Here is a 22,585-nt window from a genome sequence, read left to right on the forward strand (position 1 = left end):
GATTTAAAAACTCTTTGTTTCAAATTCCTCATCTGAAAAATGTAGATAATATTAATAATCTCCTCATAAATTAATGTGTGGAAGTCTCTTAATAACACTAGTAAATACTCTATTATTATTATGTATCATCAAATTATATTTGGTAATCAAAAATGATCGAAGAAATACTATAAACTGAAAGTCAGGAAATTCTGCTCCAACTCTTTTTTACTATGGTAGTCAGGACTGTTTATGAAATATTTCAGGTTCCTTCCAGGTACACAGTGCTTTTGTACTTTGAAATACCTTATAGCTATGTGGGCTATGGAACTATTAATAGTTTGGCTGTAATACACAAGTCACTTCTAGGACAGACCAATTAACTACTTACTTTCTCTCTATAATGGTGATGGATTAGATTCCAGGTTGTGGTTGTTCAGTTAAGTTGGGTCTTAGAAAGAAATCATATAAAGCAGAGCTATTATGTAATCCTCTCAGATCTCGGTGTTATTTGTTACCTCAGCACTACCTAGTCCATATGGTTCATCATCAATTGACTAGTTTCATAACTATGGGAGAAAAATCACACTGAGTCTTAGTTTCTCCATCTGCAAAATAAAGAGGCTGAATAGGAAAAGATTATCACTAAAGTCTCTTTGAGTTCTAAAATTATGTATGCTTTGATAAGAATAAACATGGAATTGAGGATGCTATGATCTGAATGTGTCCCCAACATTCATGTGTTGGAAGCTTAATCCCCAATGCAACAGTGTTGAGAGGTGGGACCTTTGAGAGGTGATTGGCTCATGAATGGATTAAAGCCAGAATAATCAGAGTGGAGAGTGGATTAGTTATCAAGGGAATGAGTTCCTGATAAAAGGATAAGTTTGGTCCCCTTCCTTTCTTGTTGTCTCCAGTGTGCTCTCTTGCCCCTCCACCTTCCACCAGGAGATAATCCAGCAAGAAGGCCGTCTCTGGATGTGGTCCCTCAATCTTGGACTTCCCAGCCTCCAGAACCATAAGCCAAATAAATTCCTTTTCTTTATAAATTACCTAGTCTCAGTTATTCCAAGACAGAGGATCAGAAATTTTTTAACTTAAGGAAGAACAAAATTGAGCTCATTCATAAGCCGTGAGAATCAAAGAACATCAGAGTAAAGTAAGAACTATGGTCACTTTCCAAAGCATGTTCCTTAGAACTCTAACTACATGAGAAATACTGTAGGAGAGGGTTCCCTGATCAAATAAGTATGGGGAACACCACATATTATATATTTCTCTTTAACAAACTTCATGTACATTACCATTTTCTATGTATTTATAAAATAAACCTTTAAAATGCATTTCACCCAGCACATGCCAATAAGATTGTACTGTGGTAATCACTTTTAAAAAAAACTTCACAATGATGGACTGGGTAGCTGGAATTTTGATTTGTGCACTGTGCTTTCCCACATCCTTCCTCAAAGTCTTTTTGAGAAAAATTTCTCCTCCTGGATGTGGTCACAACAGTGGGCATATGAACCAGGGTGTGTTCAAATATGAGAATAAGGCCCCAGCAAGATCAACCAAAGCCTTTGCCATGATTAATATTTTTGATGGCCCCCTGGATCTAGCTGAGCCTTATCTAGATATGTTATGGACTTCCCAGATATGTGAACCAAATTTCTCTTTTGCTCAAACTATTTTAAATTGAATTATAGTCAATTACCTTTGAAAGAATTCAGACCAGAACTATTCCTCCTTATAGCAGAGTTCAGAAAAAGGTGCTCCAGGGTGACAATTGAAAGTAAAATGATATAATTTTAAAATTTATATAAACAGTGGCAGCCCAAGATTTCTCTTAAAGGGAAAGTGGGTCTATTAGGGAACCTGAAAGATGAGAGTGATACATTTAATATAAGACATATTATAGGTTATTCTTTCTCTCTTTTTTATTTTTATTTATTTGTTTTTTGTAGAGACAGGATCTCACTTTCTTGCCCAGGCTGGTCTCGAACTCATGGCCTCAAGAGGTCCTCCCACTTTGTTCTCCTAAAGCACTGGGAATACAGATATAAGCCATTGTGTCTGGCCTTCTGTATTTCATAAAAGAGTAATTGGAAATAAAAGATAATAGAAACAGATTGAAAGTAGTCAAAAGATACTGGGTAATAATCTTATTTTTATTCGTGATTCATTTACTTATTCATATTAAAAAACTAATTTAATTAAGAAACTGTACAACATCTATTTATGGACAATAGTTTACTAGAACTTAATAAGTATTATTTCATTCACTTCTTGGAAAGTCAGGAAGATAGATAAAAATCATCTCCATTTTAGAGACTAGGATATGAAATCCTATAGATATTACAAAACTTGTCCAATGTCACAGAATGGAATATGGAAACATTGGTATTTAAAAGCACTCATAGATGCCATCCAATGAGGTTAATTCTTTTTATTTTTTGAAGATAATTTAATTGACATAAAATATTTATGTATAAGCTTTCTATTGCTGCTATAACAAGTTACTATGTATTTAGCCCCTTAAAACAGCAAAAATTTAGTATCTCACATTTCTGTAGTTCAGAAGTTACTGGGATTGATGGATTTCTCTGCCTAGAGTCTCAAAAGGCCATTATCAAAGTGTTGACACGTCTGTGATGCTTCCTGGATGCATGAGCGAACAATTCATTTCCGGGCTCTTTCAGGTTGATGCAATTCATCTGCATGTGGTTGTAGGATTGAGGTTCTACTTTCCTTGCTGTGTATTGTCCTGGGGTTATTGTCAGTTTCTAGAGGCTGCCCTTATTCTCTGGTTTGTGGCCCTCTTTCAAGGCCAGCAAAGCCAGTAAAATCACTCTTATGTTTTGTATCTCTCTGACTCTTCTCCATCTGCCTCATCTCTCTAATGTATCTCTTTTGACTCTAGCCAGATAAAGGATCTCCACTTTTAAGAGCATGTGGGATTAGATTAAGTTCATCTGGTAATCCAGGATAATCTCCCCTTCTAAAATTTCCTAACCTTAATTGCATCTGCAAAGTAATTTGCCATTTAATATAACATAGACACAGGTTCAAGGGATTGGGGCATGAAAATATCTGGGGGGTCCATTATTCTGCTAACTATATTCTACCTATATAATGTTGCTGTTGAAATGTTTCCACATGCAAAAGGAAAAAGATTTACACATGGTTCCTAAAATACTCATTATGTTCACTTGCACACATATGAATGGTGTGTACATATATCCACTATTACACTACGCACACAAAATTACCCAGAAAAATCAAATAATATGCCTGAAAAAATAAAAGTTAGAGTTGGAAACTAGTGGTATAAAACAAGAATTCTGAAATGAATTATTATATATTTTTAAATAGTGAAAGCTATGCACAGGAACAACAAAAGTGGGGGTTTCATTGGTTATGTGTTTCTTAGATGAGAGAAGAAACCAGCTGTTAGATTTGTGAGAACAAGCTGGACCATGTACAGATAAATCCTAGGTTACAACAGATATACAACAAAAACAGTGACAAGGTCAGTCATATTTAGGAGGCCCTTAAAAGATGAAATTGCTATAGCAGTTTCATTCATAATTGCAAAAATTTAGAAGCGACCAAGATATCCTTCAGTAGGTGAGTGGATAAACTGTGGTATATCCAGACGATAGAATATTATTCAGTGCTAAAAAGAAAAGAGATGTCAAGCCATGAAAATAAATGGAGGAATCTTACATGCATTTTACCAAGTGAAAGAAAACAATCTGAAAAAGGCTACATATTGTATGACTCTAACTATATGACATTCTGCAAAAGGCAAAATTGCAGAGACAGTAAAAAGGCCAGTGGTTTCCAGGGGTTCAGGAGGAGGAAGGGATGAATAGACACAATACAGAGGATTTTTAGGGCAGTGAAACTATTCTCGATGATATTATAATGGTGGATACATGTCGTTATACTTTTTTCCAAAACCCATAAAATGTACAAAACCAAGAGTGAACTCTAATGTAAACTATGAAGTTTGGTGATATTGATGTTTCAATGTAGGTTCATCAGTTGTAACAAATGTAGTACTGCTGTATGGGAGATTAATAGTGGGGGAGGTGATCCTAGTGTATAGAGATCTGACATTTAAATGTATAAACACTTCGGATAATTTAATTTAAGATTGTTAGGATTGGTTTGGAGTCTCTTTTAAAAATCTAGATGTCGTACTCTTGCATTTTGAATTAGATTTTAATTACGTGCAGTATTTTCTCCATTTGAACACAATACTATACATTTAATAATGCTCATTTTGTTTGTTATTTATGTTGGCATAAATCTTTACTATGAGTGGAGAAGGAAAAAACTGCATGATTTTCTGAGAGCTGTGTATGTTTATGTCATTGAAATGAAGGACAACACTTAAATCAAGAAAATTGAAAGCAGAATCACAGGCAGTCTCAAACAAAAGAAATAAAGGTTAAAAAAATCCCCTGAGCTTAGAATAGGGACAAACAAATGATAGCTTTTTAGTATCTAATGATAGCTATTATTTATACAAGTATATTTAGACTATCAGAGAAAAATAGATATGGCTAAAGTAATACTCAATTTGGATTTTCCACAAGATAGGGGGGCAGGGGTGGGAGTTCGCCTTAATTCAAAACACAAAAGAATTAGTAAATTCCTTGAAGGAAGAGAACAAAAATCTCAGCTGCCATTTGCCTGCTGGTGACTTAAATGCATTACCTGAGTTATTTCTTATCACTATCTGATTGACAGACAACAGTTTGGTGCATTTTGAAGGAGAATGAAGGAGGCCAAGGGTCTAAGAAAACAAGGATGGCTTTTATGCTATTATTTTTTATTAAGTATAATTTAAAGCAATTTCATTGAAAAAGGTTCCAAATATTTTACAAATGACTTTTAAAAGTCTCTCAATAATATAGTTTTGAAAGTAACAATAAAACAAAAATGAGAGAAATCTCATTTTGACAAGACAGTACTTGGTCTACATTATTTTTCTTTCTGTTTACTGCCAATTAAAACAAAGAGTTATAAATGTAACCCTGATTAATACAAAATACTACAAGTGAATTCTTTGAACTTTAAAGAGATGAACTTGTCTGATTACTCTTTGTCCTGTATTTTTTAGTTTATCCCCTCCAGCCTGACCATGGAATGAAAAATCACAGTAATAACAAAAAAATGTCAATATTTTCGTGCATGTTCTAGCTCTTTTAAATGGGACTACTTTACCATTCCCATATTCTTGGACCATTTAAAATCAGAGGTGTCCTCTGCCTCCAGAAAGATACCATGTAGCAGTCGTATGCAGTATCCCTTTTATTTAAGTACCTCACTGGCTAAACTATCCTCATTTTAACCACCTCACTGGCTAAACTATCCCCATCTTGAGATGCCTCTAAATCTTACCCATTCTTTCTTCAAAATCTAGCTGAAGGCCTACTTCCTACCTACGCTATTCCATGGCATGTTTTTTTCTTTTTTCCACTCTGTTCATATCTTCTGGCACAAATCATTTGGCGCTCAGCACTTACTTCTTTAAGCACATCCTGCACCTTCTTTAGCTTGTTCCTCCTGTTCTACAGGCAGAGCCCAAGAAAAATGCTTGGTAGTAGGAGCACGTGGTGTCACTGTCCGTGGTCCTGAAACAGCGTTGTAGGGTAAGATTTTTCTTAAGCTTACATCTGGTGATTTCCTTCCTCTTTTCCCCAAGAATTTTTAAATTGGTAAAGTGGTGGTCACAAGAAAAAAGAAAGCCAAGAATATGTTGGATGAGAAAGGTAGGGGAATGGACAGAGGTACCGCTCTCAAGTCATTGCTTGGAGAGAATAAAAGACACTTGGTTTGACATAATTTTCAAACAATTGCAGATGTCAACTTGGGAACGAGAGGGTGGATGGAAAAATAGCTGACACAGCCAATGATGAAGGAAACTAAAAAAAAAGTACGTGCACCAAGTGACATAGAGCTCCCCAAGTACCAACATGAACAAATGCTTCGATGCTAGTGGGCGAAGATACCAGACAGCATGTTGTGAATGCAGCAGCATCACTTGTGTTATACACAACTGCTATAGTTTTCTTTGTCTTTATTTTTCTCTCTTGGTTTAAAACAAAACAAAAATTGTCATTTGGCTCTGTGGCAGAACAAGATGATTGGAACTTATGTTTCACATTTGATGTAGCTGGGTTCCTTTTTCGCGGCAAGCACCTCTGTAACAGTTACATTCCGTTGGTGGCTGGCAGGGCATATGCTCTCTGCCCTCTGTGTAAGTTCTACTAGAGTATAACCTCCAAGAGAACAAACTCGGAGTCTCAACACCTTCTGATTATCTCAAAAAGCCCCACTAGAGTGCCTGGTACAAATTAGGGGCTCAGTAATATCCTTTGAATCAATAAAAGAATCACAGTGCTTTCCACGGAGACAACATTCAACAAAGGCTTGTTAAATGAGCAATTATTCCATTTGTTTTAACACTTCCATCCTCTTCTCAGTTCGTTTAAAGTCCATTCCTCCTCCCTTCGGGGCCCCAGGTCCCAACGAACCTCCCTTCCGCGTCACTCACTACCTTCGCCGCACTCTGCCCTGCCCTCCTCCTGCCACGTGTCGGAGGCCCGCGGGGATGGCCCTCCTTTCCCACTCTGCGACACTCTCCCACGCCTCTGTCCCTCTCCTGACCGCGGTACCTCTCCGCCGGCCTTAGGGCTCGGGCGACTCCGCTCCGGGTCCCCGCCCGCGGGGTAACGCGGTTGTCATGGACACGGCACCTGCGCCCTACGGCGGTGCCCCTTCGCCGCCGTCCCCTCCCCCCACCTGCGGCGCAGAGCCGGCCGCGCCTCCCTCGCTCCGCCCCGCCCCGCCCTTTCGGGCGCTCCCCAGGCCGCGCGCGCCCGCGCCCCGCCGTGCCTTTCCCAGCCCCGTGGAGCCGTGGGGGCCACGGGGGCGCGCGAGCGAGCGAGCGGCCGCGCATGCGCACTGTCCGCCTCCCCTAGCGGCGATCCGGGCCGCTGCCGCTCTCGCTTGGGCAGGACGCGGGGCGGGCGGGGGGAGGGGGGAGCGGCTTCGCTTCCAGCCCCGAGTGAGGCGGAGACCCGGGCGGGCGGGCAGAGCAGGCGGCACCGCACCTCGGCCGGAGGCGGCTGCAGCAGCTGCTGCCCTTGTACCCGCCGCCGCCGCTCCAGTCCCTTCTGTGATCACCACTCCAGCTGCTGCGAACCGGCAAGAAAGAGGAGGAGGCGAGAAACTCCCACCGACCCACAGAGGTGAGTCCCGGGCAGAGCATCCTCCATCCCTGCTTGCCTCCCTCCCTCCCTGCCTCCCTCCCATCCTCTCCATCCTCCCCTCCCTCCCCGCTCCCCAGCCCTCCCTCCCTTATCCTTCCCAACATCCCTCTCTCCTCTCCCCTCCTTTCTCCCTTCCAGCCTTTCTTTCATCCCTTTCTTCCTCTCTCCCAGCCCCACTTCCTTCCCACCCTTTCTTTCTTCCCTGTCTTGCTTTCAGCCGCTCGCCCTAGAGCGCAGCTCTGCATCCCTTTCCTCTTGTCTCCATCTCTTTTACCCCCCTTTCTTCACCCCTTCCCCGGTGGGAGGGTGGGAGCATCCCTTGCCTTCTACAACTGTCCGGATTCAGGGGTTTCCACAAAATTGGGCGCGTATACTGGGAGACACACTCTTGAACAGCGGATGCCCTGCGGGTCCCGAAATTATTAGGATGAAGGGTCAAGTTGTATAGAGTACCGGGAACTGGAAGGAGAAGGGGGTCGAAGAAGAACCTATGGATTTGTGCTGTATTAGGGTGGGGGTGGGGAGGGTTGTCACTTAGACATGTTGCCAACAGTCCCCCACACCTCTCTTCGGCAGTTTCTTTTTTCTCCCGGGAATTACATATTCCCAGTGTGTGTCTCACTAATTTAAAATCCAGCTTTCTCTGCTTTGATTGTCTCCATGAGAAACCACAACGAAAGAGAAGAGAGGATGGGAACAAGAGAGAAAGAGGGGAGGGGAAGAGGAAGGGTGGTGGCAGTGGAAGCTTGTATTATTTTCCTCTAGGCCTCTTTGGATTGACATTTTCAAACCACCCGCCTAATATTTGGCTTGGAATTGAACCCATGTGTCCTTGGTCCTGTCACTACCTACTTCAAAGGCAGAAACTCTCTAAACTTTAATGCTTGTGCACCACAGCATTATTTATGGAATGTTTTGCTCAGCATACAAAACACCAAGGAAGAATGGTTTGGGAAAATAGGAAGCAAAAGGGTGGAAGAGATGCACTTTTGTTCATCATGGGTTAACTTCTAAGCAGGGCAATGGTTAGACAGTTTTTGGAAAAATGCGGTTATACTCTACAAGCTTGTAAATATACCGTTTAGATAGCATTCGCTGTGTTTTAGCCTTTAACAGATACCCATACCCCTTCTAATCCGTCTTATAGGAATCTTGAAGGTGTTTAAAGAGAGACATACTATGTGATTCTGTTTGTGGTTTACATCAATGGAAAAGTTGAATTAGCTTCAGAACCACTGTTAATAATTGAAAATTTCAGCTGGTTTTGCATCACTTATTTTCACAAAGTGCTGTAATTTACCTTGCTCTCTTTACCTTACATTCTAACCCATTATATTGTACATATTAATGGTAATTTGGCAGTTCTCCTTTTTACAAGCATTGCTGCTGAAAAGTTCATTTATACATGGCGGGACAGCCATGGTTCAGAATGTTTAGTATATTTATCATCTCAGAAGGGTCCAACAGTGTAAGTATAAACCAAAAATGGATATTTTGGAGCCTATATTTTATTCTATTTATGTTCTCCTTAAAAAAAAAATACAACAAACACCCAAAACCTTAATATCTTTAGAATAGCTGTGTTTTGTGTTTAAAGAGTGTGTGAGTGAGGGACCAAAATTATTGGCTTATTCATTGAAGTTGCCAGTAAGAAACTATGCTGTGGAGCAAATTATTGATTTTTTTTTCATTTAAATTATGTGACAGTAGTGCAATATGCACTTCTGCATTTTATGGGAATGTAAAGTAGGAGTTGAGATGAAGCGAATTGCCTTCCTAAGTGATTGAGTGCTGATTTGATGAAGAGCTGAGACAGTTAATCATCTGGGCCAGTGTTGGGGAAGTGTGTAATATTAGGAGTGATGGACCTCCCTCCCCCAACTCCCTATGGTAGGAATGCAATTCCATTAATGGCTTGGCTGACTCTTTGGCCATGTGGCAGAAGCTTGAATTATCAGTGTTACCAACATCCTGATGCAGAATTATGGTCAACCCACTGTGTATCTGAATGGTTACATTACTTACAATGAACTTGTAGATGGGGCGTGGTTTTTATTGTTGGTGTTCCCCTATCCATAGAATGCTCTGAAGCTAGTGAAAGACTTTCATGTTAATTATATATGAGCATAATAAGTTAGTTTTATCTTAATTTCTTTCAAATGACTTTCCCCCTACCAATACCTCTGCTATTCTTTGTGAGGCTTCACAGTTGTGAGTGTGGAGAAGAGGCAGCCCCTCCGTCAACTGTGTTCTTTCTTTATTGCAGTTTTTCTGCAAAGAGTGATGTGGGTGCATGCCCCAGTTTTTAATACTGTGCTTACTATGAAAACACAGGCACCTTTTATTTGATTCCTTTGTTTGTAAACATTTGTCCACATAATGGAATCAAAATATACAAAGTTATTAAAGAATTAGAACATAAAGTAACATTTTGTTTACTGCAAAATTTTAAGAGAGACTTGAGTAAAACTAATAAAATATGAATTTTAGAAAAGGAAAGAGTGTCTGAAAAAAGCAGCTTGCAACCCTGACCATATCTAGTTTACAGATAAAGGCTGACTTCCACTGAAAAATCTCATTTCTAGAGTCTTCTGCCTTTGGTTGACTGGGACTTTAAGAATGCATGATTCAAATAAAGAGTCAATAGAACATTTCATGGACCCCTGTAGGAAATATTCTGGATACAGTCTCTGTATGTCCTTCCACAGAGCTCTTAACACCTGCCTAACTCTATGCTACATCCTATGAGGTATTCCAAAGAAGTAGAAAAAAGTAAAAGACACTCTTTTTGACCTCAGCTTACAGTCTAGTGGAGGAGAACAGGCATTTGCATGAGGTCATATTTCACAGTGGCAAAGAACAAGATCTTTAGAGAGAGGTTTAGATGTGAGTGCAGGCTCTACTGCTTAGGAGCGGTTGTGCCCTTGTGTACTATTTAAGTCTGTTTCCTCATCTATAAAGTGGGAATTGTGGTAGACTCTGATTCATGGGTTTGCTTTAAAGGTTAAACGTGTTTAGCAAAGTACTTGGTACAAACCAAACATGTATTAAGTAAACATTATTATAATTAAGAGAAATGGTTTAAAAACATTCCAAGATAGTATGTGATTATGGTACTAAAAAGATGAAAGAGCAAGTAAATATTAGAGGAATTCTGAAGAAGACAGATGTTTGTGTGACTGGGAAAATAATGATATTCAGTAGTAGCACTGGAGCTTGGACAGAGACACCTGGGAAGGATTTCGTGCAGGGTTGGCGCTAGAGCTGGGATAAAAACAGAGAAAGAGGAAAAGCATGGTGTTTGGGGGAACATCAGGGAGACTATTTACTGTAATACTTGGCATACAGGTGAGTGTATTAAAAGGTGTTAAACATACACTCAAAGTAATTATACTATCACTTACTATCACTGGGATAAGCCAACTTGTTTCAGTGTGGGATCCATTTTTTTACAGAAGGTCCAGCTATCCAGGGAGCTTGTTTTAGTTCTTTGTCACACCTAAAGCCCCATCCCAAGACACAGAATTGAAGGTGTGTGTGACAATGAGGACCCAGAGTATTCTTTTTAGTCTTTTCTTTAAACTTCAAGGCAGAGGGAAAACTTGACCTTTGGTGAACAACAAAGATTTAATATTATGATTATTACAACTCTCCCTTGTTTTGCCTTACTTAGTGAATATTCTAGGACTATATCATGGAGTATTATAACAAACATTATTTTATTTTGACATAGATGAAGCCAGTACTTATTAGGGTAATTGTATTTCCAGGGGCTTTTTTTGTTTGTTTTTACTTTATTGTAGACTTTTCCTAATTACTAAAGTTTCTTTTTATTGCTGTCCGAGATTATTAATAATTTCAAATGAATTATGGTCTTTCAGATTTCTTTTCTGTGAGACTAATACATGATGAGGACAGAGGGCTGGTCTGGGAACTTGCACTGAGCAAGTTAAATATCTGCTCGGTGTGGGGTGGCAACTATTCATTGGCTACATCTGCTGGAACACCTTTGTTTTTAGTTGAGATTCATAAACTATTTTGAAAAAATTATCCATGAAATAAATATTCAACAGTATTTATTGTTCTCATGCTTAATCCATTTCAATAGAAACAATTTTATTACTTGCTCCCAAATTGTAAAATTTTTCTTATTTTTTTGTAGTTCTAATAATACATGAATTTGATCTCATGAATATTATCTTAAGATATATTCATCATTAACATGGATATATTTCCAAAAGCCACCATGATCATAGACAATAGTATTTTTATTTTGTATTTTGAGATCTTTCTCAGTTGATATTTTAAAGATTCAGCAGGTCTAAATAAAACATTTCCAGATGTATTACTCCTAGTCAGTTTTATATTAAAGTACCAGAGATTTTTGACAAATTTTACTTTTAGACATTTTTATTTTCCTCCTAAGTGAATTTTTACCTCAGAGCTTAATTGTAATTCAACCACAGATATGCATTCTATACCTCTTCGAAACTATTACCTACAACACATTATAAAAGCCTCAAAGTGATATTCTGACTTTAAAGAGCTTAATTTTCAGGGCTTTAGTATTGAAAAGGATTTTATTATTCCTTTTATTTAAAAGCTGTATCTGTGTACACAACTATTAGACCATTATGTTTAGGTGTCAGGACAACATGCATTTAACAGAAGTGAGAAAAGCAGGTGTGTTTCCCATGAGTTAAGGTGGTGACCAAACGGGGAGGGGGAGTCAGGATGAAACAGAGTGAATTAATTTTATCTTTTGAGTTGGAGAATTTATAACTGTTCAATTCCCTAGGAGTTTTCTGTGTTTTTGCTGTCATGCTAATACAATTCATGTTCTAGTTGTTTTAAAGCAAGTTTTATATATAAATTTTAATGATTAATGTTTAAAACTAGATCATGGATGAAGAAAACTAATATAAAATCATGTGTCAATTTTTCAGTATCTTGCAATTTTTCAATATCTGGCTATTTTGTTTGCTTGGTTGTTTTGGGGAGCCAAGTAATATGTTTATGTGACAGACTGAGATGGAGATACAAATCAAACAATATCCTGAGTTGTTCAGTGTTCCTACGTTAAATGAGTGGACATGCTACAGGGGTTGGGATAAAATAAAGAATTTAGTTTTATATGATCTCAAGGGCTGCTGAGCCATAATAGAAAATAAATAGGAACCTTCTCAGATGTTTATATTTTGTAAATTTGGTTTATGTTGTTCATTATGTATCTGCAGTAAATCCAAGATCTTTGTTTTTTTTAATGGTCCCTTGATGTTTTAGAACTAAAGCCATGAACACTTGATGGTGCTATGTCAATTTGCTCTCCCACAAGCCACCCAGACACCACAATGACTCCAGAAATCACCAAAGGATCTGATGCTCCCATTTTTTAATTGTGAGGATTTGGTGAAAATTCAGTCATTCAAGTTTATCTTAAGTTTATAAGGCCTGAAGCAGTTGTTAAATATCATTAATCTATCTTGCAGTAAGGAAGTAGAAATACCCCTTAACCACTTCAGAAAGAGCTAACTGTCTTCAGCTGTTTCTTGAAAGGGGTATGTTACAATTCATGAGAGTGTACTACTTCATTTTCTTTCTTAAGGCATTGATACCTACCAAAGTAAGTTTACAAAGTATGTTTTCTTTTCCCTAGTGTGCATAACTGGGATAAAGAAGTATTATATACAGAACTCAAATTTATTGGGGAAAAATAAATCTATATCTAAATTCATCTCTCTACCTCACTTATACTTTCCATGTATTTTTTTTATCATGTTGCCTAGCATGAATTCATTCAACAGGTATTTTTTAAAATACCTGCCCTGTTTAGAGTATTGGGCTAGAGATTGTGCTGGGTGCGGTGGCTCACGCCTGTAATCCTAGCACTCTGGGAGGCCGAGGTGGGTGGATCACTCGAGGTCAGGAGTTTGAGACCAGCCTGAGCGAGACCCCCCCGTCTCTACTAAAAATAGAAATAAATTATCTGGACAACTAAAAATATATATAGAAAAAATTAGCCAGGCATGGTGGCACATGCCTGTAGTCCCAGCTACTGGGGAGGCTGAGGCAGTAGGATCGCTTAAGCCCAGGAGTTTGAGGTTGCTGTGAGCTAGGCTGACGCCACGGCACTCACTCTAGCCCGGGCAACAAAGTGAGACTCTGTCTCAAAAAAAAAAAAAAGAGGGGAACTAGATTCTTCCTTCAGGTTTTCAACCAACTAATTAATTAGCTATATGACTAGACAAGCCTCAAACTCCTGAAGCCTCATTTACTTTATCTGTATTTTAAGTGACCTGACTAGAAGATATATAGATATCTAGCTATAAAATTCTATAATTCTACATGTGAGTTTCCCTTAAAATTTCAAGGCATAATGATTTATTTTTTCACTGTGTCACATTTGTTTTTTTCTTTTGAAACATAAACTGCTGCTACACTAGAAAAAACTTTACCTTCAGTGGCATATGCTTTCCCTTTCCCAATAAAATTGCAAATTTAGCTTCCCAGAGTCTCTGGACAGAGGAGAACTAAGGAAGGTGCCTTTTCTTACTCTCCATCCTTTCCTCTCTTTGTTTTGAAAGTCCTTCCTGCATTGAAGGTACCAGTCAGTCGCTACCTCCATTTAGGGACCAGCCCAGTGTCCCAGTGTGTGATTGGCTTGTTCCAGTCATGCTAATGTCTGTGAAGGACTATATGGCATTTACACGTTTAGAATGAGGTAATGTTAAGAAGTTATATATACTTTAAGGTTAATATTTCTGCCTTGGGCATAGCAAAGCCTTGCTTATCCCCTAAATCCTATTTCACAGTACTGTGTCATCACCAGCCTTCCTAACAATCAAGATCCAAATTCCCATTAAAATTTTTTTAATAAATTTTTATTTTGATTAAAATTTTTTTAATCAAATAAAATGTACCAATTTTAAGTAGTTTGTTGTGTATTGACAAACACATCTGTGTAACCACCACTGCAATCAAATATTTCCATTACTCTAAAAACTTCCCTTGTGACTGATCTGCTTTCTACCTCTGTACATTAGTTTTTCCTGGTCTAGAAATTGATACAGGTTTGAATCACAGAATATATACTCCTTTTTTGCTTTCCTCCTTGAGCTAATGTATTTGAGATTTGTCTATGAGTTTGCATATATAAACTTCTAGAAGAACCCGTAGGAGAAAATCTTTGCAATTTTGGATTAGGTAGGTAAAGGTTACTTAGGATCCAAAAAGCACTAATCAAAAAACGAAAAGATATATTAGACTTTATCAAAATTAAAAAAAAAACTTTTGCTCTTTAAAAGACACAAGATTTGCTAGATCTGTGTGTTTCTATCTCTGTATTTTTGACAAAGGACTTTATCTACAGTTTATGTAGAACTTTTGCAACTCAGTAAGACAGACAATCTAAGGATGTTGGCTGATGTCGGTCCAGTCTATAGTCCTCCGTGCTACCAACTGAGCTATCGAAGGGTATGCAAGACAGACAATCTAACAAAAAATGAACAAAATATGTGAAGAGGTATTTCACACAAGAAGATATACAGATTTTCAGTGAGCATATGAAGAGATGTTTAACCCTATTATTCACCAAAATTATGAAACATAAAAAGCACAATGTGATACCCCTATACAAACACTAGAGTGGCTAAATTATAAGGACTGACAATACCCAGTTTTGGAGAGGATGTGAAGCAACTGTGATACTCCTACATTGCTGGTGGGAATATAATACTCTGGCAAACAGTTTGGCAGTTTCTGTTAATGTTAAAAATACTCTTACCATACAATCCAGAAATTCCACTCCCAGGTGAAATGAAAACATATGTACAAAGGCTTGTACGTGAAAATTAATAACAGCTTTACTCATAATAGCTTCAAACTAAAAGCAACCCAAATATCTGTCAAATTCCCATTTAAAAATTATTCCTTTGAAACATAAAACAAAGCTGCTGATATATATGTGTATATATTTAGAGATGTGCTGTTTAAAACTAATATATGTAACCTGGCAGCAGGGGAAAGAGAATGCATTGGAAAAGATTTCTAAAAGTGACAAGATATCCAGAGGATGGTGGCTCCAGTGTTAGACCTGAGCTTCACTTCCACTCTCTGTCCCCTTGGCTCTGTCCCCTCTGTGTGTTGATCTCCTCAGCCGGTAGGATGATGGCTTCTTTAGTTCCTAGCATATCATCATGCAGCAGCAGCGTGTCTCCTTGCAAAATAAGGAAATTTTTGCCTAAAGCTCTCCTGCAAACTTCTCTCTTATCTCACTGGCCAGCACTGGATCACATGGCCTTCCCCAATACAGTCAAGAGCAAGGGAAATGGGAATGCCATGAATGATAAGCTTAGACTAAATCAGGATTCACATGCTGGGGCTGAGTTTGGGCTCGGCTGTCACTGAAGCCCATGGCTGGGTCGAGGAAGTCGGGAGATAGTTAAGTAGAATGACAGTTCTGTTAAGAGCAAGAAAGGGGGAAATGGATGTTGGGTAAGCAAGCAGTAGTGTTTGTCACAGTTTTATTTAGAGGTCTGCCATGATGTTCTCAGTCTTGTGGAAAGGAGGGTCAAGCAAAAAGTATATTGTAGTTATACCTTTTTATTGTGTGCAAAAACAGGTGACAGAGGGTATGCTCTAGGAAAGAGGAAGGGAGAAATTTAGATCCTAGCCCACATCATGAATTGAAGGGGGAGTGAGTCTACATCCCAGGGAACAATTTAAAGTGGGCAAGCATACAAATAGCGACAAGCAGAGCCAAGCACATTGGGGCTCATGGAGTTGGGACAGGAGGCAAAAGTCAGTGCTGGCAGTAGTCTGGGATCCAGGCAGGCAAATTCGATTGCAGTTTGCCCATCTGTGAAATCAGGACCTCAGGCAAGAAGATTTTAATGTTTTGCTTGTTAAGGCAGAAGCCAAAACAGTAATTATTATCCACTTTTTTTTTTTTTTTATAAAAGATGTCTCAACCACTCTAGATTCTGTGTCAAGAATAGGAGCACACCTTATTTTTTTCTATTATTCTTCTTTTTCAGTCCTAGACCCATGATAGTTCCTTCATAAATGCTTGTTGATTGAATTAAATATCTGCACTCACTCTATCTTTGGACAAATCCTACAGATTTCTGGTCAAATATAACAGCCATCAAATGCTTTCTTACAAGTTATGAAAACCACTGTTTTGAGGGGCACGGCCCTAGATCCACATATGAATAAGATACAATACCTGATCTTGTAAGCTGACAGTCTAGTAGGGAGCATGAAATGATAACTGAACAGTTTCATACCAGACAGATTATGATAGAGTGTGTAGTACAGTGTGATACTGACTCCACAGTGGCATGGGTCAAAAATCCAGGCAGACGCAGAATCAGAAATTTTGCTCTACCAGTGGATGGGAGTATGAGTATGGAGGAGGGCGTGACCTTGTATTAGTACTTTTTAAATCAGTTCTGCCTTGGTCTGGGAACTGGGACAGGGCTGAACCAACAGGGAGATGGGTTCAATGAGCACAGGAGTGGGAGAGATAGAGAAATCATATTCAAGAGAACTAAAGCTGATTTGCTGATAACTGCTCGGTAGGCAGCTGAAAAGTGAGACTGGAGTGAAGGGGAGAGGCTGGGAGTAGAGACATACTTTGGCACTATCTATACAGAACTATCTAAGAATCCAGTAACAGAAGATACATTGTTTCAAAAAGAACAGGTTTTGTCTTTTCATTTACAATAATAGATGCCCATTGTAGAACATCTAGAAAATAACAAGAAACATAATCTGGAAAATAAAAATCACTGCAGTCCAACTATTAAGTGAACATTTGGTGAATTTCTAGTTCCTTTAATCCCTATGTCAGAGTGTATCATATAGTGAAGTTTTTTTAAGCACAGCTGAGATCAAAGGTATATGTAATTTTGTATCCTATTTTTTAACTAAATATATCTAAGCATTTTATGGGATAATAAAAATTCTTTCTCCATATTAGTTTCTGTGTAACATTACATCTATTAGAATTGAAGTTTCCAGTTTTTGGCTACCTACCGAGATAAAATGTCTGGGTTGATCTGCCTTTAAATATGGTCTGTGTCATGAGTAGAAGATTAATCTTGAGGGTTCCAGGAAAGTGACTCAAAGAAGTAGATGGCCAAGGTCTTTGTAACCATATATATCTGTGTGTGTGTATGTATATTTACGTATATCTATTTACTTAAATGGTAACATGATGTTCTACACCTCATTTTTGCTTTATGTATAGAGATATTACCATGCTAGTACATGAAAATATATGCCATTAATTTTTAATAATGCTTATTATTTTATAGTGTGGTTGTATCATGGTTTATTTAATCATTATGTTTTCATGAATATTCAGTTTGTTTGTGCTATTTTGCTATTTCAAGAAATGCTGTGATGAACATCCTTATATAGGTTTCTTGTCCACATGTACTAATGTATTTTTTTAAAGGGCAGATAATTGTAATTGTTGGGTCATGAGGTATGCACATTTTAGATTTTAATAGTTAATGTCAAATTGCTCTTTCAAATGGCAGTACCAGTTTAAATTCTACCAGCAGATATGAAAGTGTATATTTCCTTAACCCTTTGACAATACATGATAAGTTTAAACTTGTAAAAGTTAACCAATGACTAGGTAAGAAAGATATCTATTTTTTATATGAATTTGTTTCCCTGATTTCTAGGGTGATTGATTATATTTTCATTTGTTTTTTGGCCTTTTGTGTGTGTATGTCCTTCAGTATCATAAGTAGCTTTTTTTTTTGTAAAAGGTCTTTCTTACTTTGCTTTAAGTTTAGGATGATCTTCTGTGTAGTTCTTATTACTGTTGGAAAAGAGATTTTTTCTTTTTCATTTTTTCTAATAAGTCATTGCTGATCTAGAAATTATTTCTTTTGATTTTTTGATTTGGTTGGATTTGCAGTTTGCCTTGTTTAAATACCTTATTGGTTCAAAACATTTGTCCTTATGTTTTTCTTATCAATTAATATGGTTTTTATAAGTTAAGATAGCAGTTCATAGTTCAAATATGTATAATACACATATTTGCAGATCTTATTTACACGAAAATGATAAAATATGATACTCATATTTTTTCTTTTAGTGTCTTCTAATTTTAAATTAAAATTTTTTTTTCTTTTAACTTAGATTAGTGTGAATGAGACAATTTCCAGATCTGAAATACACTGTCCATACTGTGGTCCAGACACACATTTGTTGTTTTTAAAATTATTCTCAATATCTGTATCTTCCATAGTAACCCAAATATATTATTTATACCAATGTCGGTTTATTTGTGAACCTTTCTCTTTGGAGTAAGCCCAGTGCATATGTAGATTTCATATACTTACTTCCAGATATTTACTTGGCACTTTTATAGACCTTTCTGAATATTTCATGATGATTTTTTTATATGCCATTCAAAGGCATGGATTATGTTTTTTCTAGATCTTGGACTGAGTTGAGTGAACAATGATATGGTGGTGGTAACATGTTTGATTATGATACTTATGATATTAAACTTTTTATCTAAATGACTTTATTTTTTGGATATCTGATACTTTAAATATTTTGTCATCATTTGCATATTGAAACCATTTTGCTACATGAAATCTCTATTCAGCATCTAACATTGTTTTTTTAGAAATGTATAAGTATAATATTAACACAATAACCAGTTCAGCACTATTAAGAGGGGCAAAGGACATGAACAGGAACTTCTCAAAAGAAGACAGACTGATGGCCAACAAACATGAAAAATTGCTCAACATCTCTAATCATCAGGGAAATACAAATCAAAACCACAATAAGATACCACTTAACTTCAGCGAAATTGGCTTTTATCAAAAAGTCCCAAAACAATAAATGTTGGCATGGATGCAAAGAGATAGGAAAACTCATACACTGCTAGTGTGACTGAAAATTAGTACAACCTCTATGGAAAGTAATATGTACATACCTCAAAGAACTAAAAGTAGAACTACCATTTGATCCAGCAATCCCACTACTGGGTATTTACCCAAAGGAAAAAAAAGACATTCTATAGTAAAGACATCTGCACTTGAATGTTTATAGCAGCACAATTCACAATTGCAAAGATGTAGAAACAACCCAAGTGTCCATCAATTTATGAGTGGATTAATAAAATGTCCTATATGTATACTATGGAGTACTACTCAGCCATAAAAAATGGTAGACTAATACCTGTTGTATTATCCTGGATGGAGCTGGAGCCCATTCTCCTAAGTAAAGTATCACAAGAATGGAAAAACAAGCACCACATTACCCACTGTTAAATTGGTACTAATTGATCAACACTTAATGTGCACATATGGAAGTAATGATCATCAGGTGTCAGGCAGGAGGAAGTGGGAACGAGGGGATGAGTAAATTCACATCTAATGTGTGCGGTGTGCACTGTCTGGGGGATGGACGTGCTTGTAGTTCTGACTCGAGTCGGGCAAAGGCAATATATGTAACCAAAATGTTTGTACCCCTGTAATATTCTGACATTTTTTTAAAAAGTCTAAGAAATGAAATAGAAAATAGGTGTTGTGAAATAAAAAAAATAAATAAAGCAAACAGCTGATACTAAAAAAAAGAAGCCTTTGGAGTCTCCAGGTCCTGTCTAGAATTTTATTTTTTGACACTAAGAACTTCTTGTTCAAACTTGAGGGGAACCTTAACTTCATATTACTTTCATGATATTTTATCATGAAAAATAGTTATTTTGAATGCAAACCTTTCACTGATTATACAAATAGAGAAAATGTGGTAATTGCATTGAATTGTAATTATTCCTCTGGTCTAGGCTTTATGGATACATATCAGTATTGATTTATCATTGATGAACTCATCACCTTAAAATCCTGCAATCCACACTAATATAGTTTAAATAAATGATATAATTTATACTGTCAAAAATAGACAATTTTCTTTGTAGAATATTGCATGTGGATGTGAAATTGGTAGCATGTGGCAAGTCATGGTTCATAGCATTGCAAGATACTTTTATTAATGCTGAATCACTAAATCTAGTTTAAAGATGCAGTTAATTGTCTTTTCTTAAAGAGTTATACCAATAAGGATGAATTAGAATAATACTAACATAAGTTTGAATAAAACTATCAATTAGCAGCATATAGCTGTTTTTTGTTCTAGTTTGCTTGCAAAATTTGAGACATGTTTTTTCATTTTACGAAATTTTCTTGATGCCTAGCTGCTTTTGGAAAGATAATTTTATTTGCTGTTGCTGTTATGAATAGCTGAGCTCTTAAATCCAGGTGTATTACGTTTTATTGTTGCTCATTGCTCATTTTATCTTACAGTTGCAAAGTTGTTCTTAACTAAGATAAGTTAATACTATATAAAATAAATACTCTTTTTGAGTATGTATTTAAAATATTTTACATAAAAATACTAAGTAAGTGGCATTATAAAATGTTTCATCAGGTAGAATGCTAACATTGAATATATTATATTTTATTTCATTATAATTATAAAGCAATCTATACTGTTACTATTTTGCCTTTCACTTAAGAAAGTGCAAACATTTAGTAGAGTAAAAACATCAAGGACTTTGTATATTGAAAACTACAAAATATCATTGAAAGAATTTAAACAAGACCTAAATAAATGGAAAGATATTGGTGTTCACAGATGGGAAGACTTAATTGATCTACAGATTCAATGTTATTGCTACCAAAATCCCAGCTGCCATTTTTCTGTAGAAATTGACATGTTCATTTTAAAATTTATATGTAAAGTAAAAATAGTGAAAAACAATTTTAAAAAAGAAAAACAAAATTGGAAGACTCACACTTCTCAATTTCAGAACTTACTGCAGAACTATAGTAATCAAGACTACTGGTACTGGCATAAATGCAGACATGTACATCTGTGAAACAGAATTGAGCATTCAGAAATAAACCCATATATTTATGGTCAATTGATTTTTCAACAAGAGTGACATGACAATTTAATGGGGGAAAGAATAATCTTTTTTTATCAAATGGTACTGGGACAACTGAATGTTTACACTAAAAGGAATGAATTTGGACCACTAACTTAGCCTGTATACAAAAATTAATAATAGATCCCAAAATGCATCATAGAGCTAAATGTAAGAGGTAGCTATAAAACTCTTAGAAGAAAACATAGGTGTAAATCTTAGTGAACTTAGATTAGGCAGTTGTTTCTAGGATTAGGCAGTGGTTTTGACATCCAAAGTACAAGAAGCAAAAGAAAAAAAATAAATAAATTGGACTTCATTAAAATTAAAAACTTACGTGCATCAAAGGACACCATCAAGAGAATGGAAAGACAACCCACAGAATGGGAGAAAATATTTACAAATCATATAAATAAAAGTCTAGTCTCCAAAATATACAAAGAACTATTACAACTTAATAATAAAAAGCATACCTAAATAAAAAATGAGCAAAAGACGTGAATAGACATTTCCCCAAAGAACTTATACAAATGGCAATTAAGCACATGAAAGATGCTCAGCATCATTAATTATTAAGTTAATACTGATCAAAACCACAATGAAATACCAATTTACACTCTCTAGACTAGTTCTGATAAAAAAGAATGTCAATAACAAGTGTTGATGAGGAATGCGGAGAAATTGGAATCCTCAAACATTGTTGGTGGAATGTAAAATGGTGCAGCCACATGGGAAAACAGTTTGATAGCTGCTCCAGAAGTTAAATATAAAATTACCTTATGACCCTACAGTTCCACAGTTCAGTATATACTGAAGAAAAATACAAACATATATCTGCACTAAACCTTGTTTATTTATATTCACAGCAACATTATTTATTATAGCTAAAAAGTTGAAAACATTGATGTCTATTAATTGAAGAATGAATAAACAAAATATGTTAGATCTATAAAATGGGATAATATTCAGCATAAATAGAAATAAGTATTGATACATATGAAAACATGGATAACCTTGTAAACATATTAAGTGAAAGAAGCCAGATATAAAACATCTCATATGATTCAATTTATATAAAATGTTCAGAATGGGCAAACCTATATAGACAGAAAATAGACTAGTGGCTGTCAGGGGCTCGGGAAGGGAGGAACTGGTACTGAAGGCTAATAAGGATGAATTTTCTTTTTGAGATAATGCAAGTTCTGAAATTAAATAATTGTGATCATTGCACATACTGTTTGTACATATGCTATAAAACATCCACTGAATTATATACTTTAATATGGTGAATATTATGGCATATAAATTAGATCTCAAAAATGTAAGGCAGACAGACCAAATAATTATTTGTGGTTTTATT

General features: G+C 36.6%; 1 protein-coding gene across 3 annotated transcripts in view; it reads left to right on the plus strand.

Moving 5' to 3' along the window:
* The first annotated feature begins 7,039 nt into the window (after positions 1-7,039).
* The window catches only part of CTNNA2 (catenin alpha 2), a 1,050,678-nt gene continuing 1,035,132 nt past the window's right edge, over positions 7,040-22,585 (plus strand). For 2 of the 3 annotated variants that reach the window (XM_045549948.1, XM_045549953.1), the window contains exon 1: positions 7,085-7,241. The gene's annotated coding sequence lies outside the window, so the exon portion shown is untranslated. Of the gene's footprint in view, positions 7,242-22,585 lie in introns of all 3 variants that reach the window. The other variant, XM_045549950.1, reaches the window with a different exon arrangement.

Source organism: Lemur catta, chromosome 4 (assembly GCF_020740605.2).
Source record: "Lemur catta isolate mLemCat1 chromosome 4, mLemCat1.pri, whole genome shotgun sequence".
Lineage (NCBI taxonomy): Eukaryota > Metazoa > Chordata > Mammalia > Primates > Lemuridae > Lemur > Lemur catta.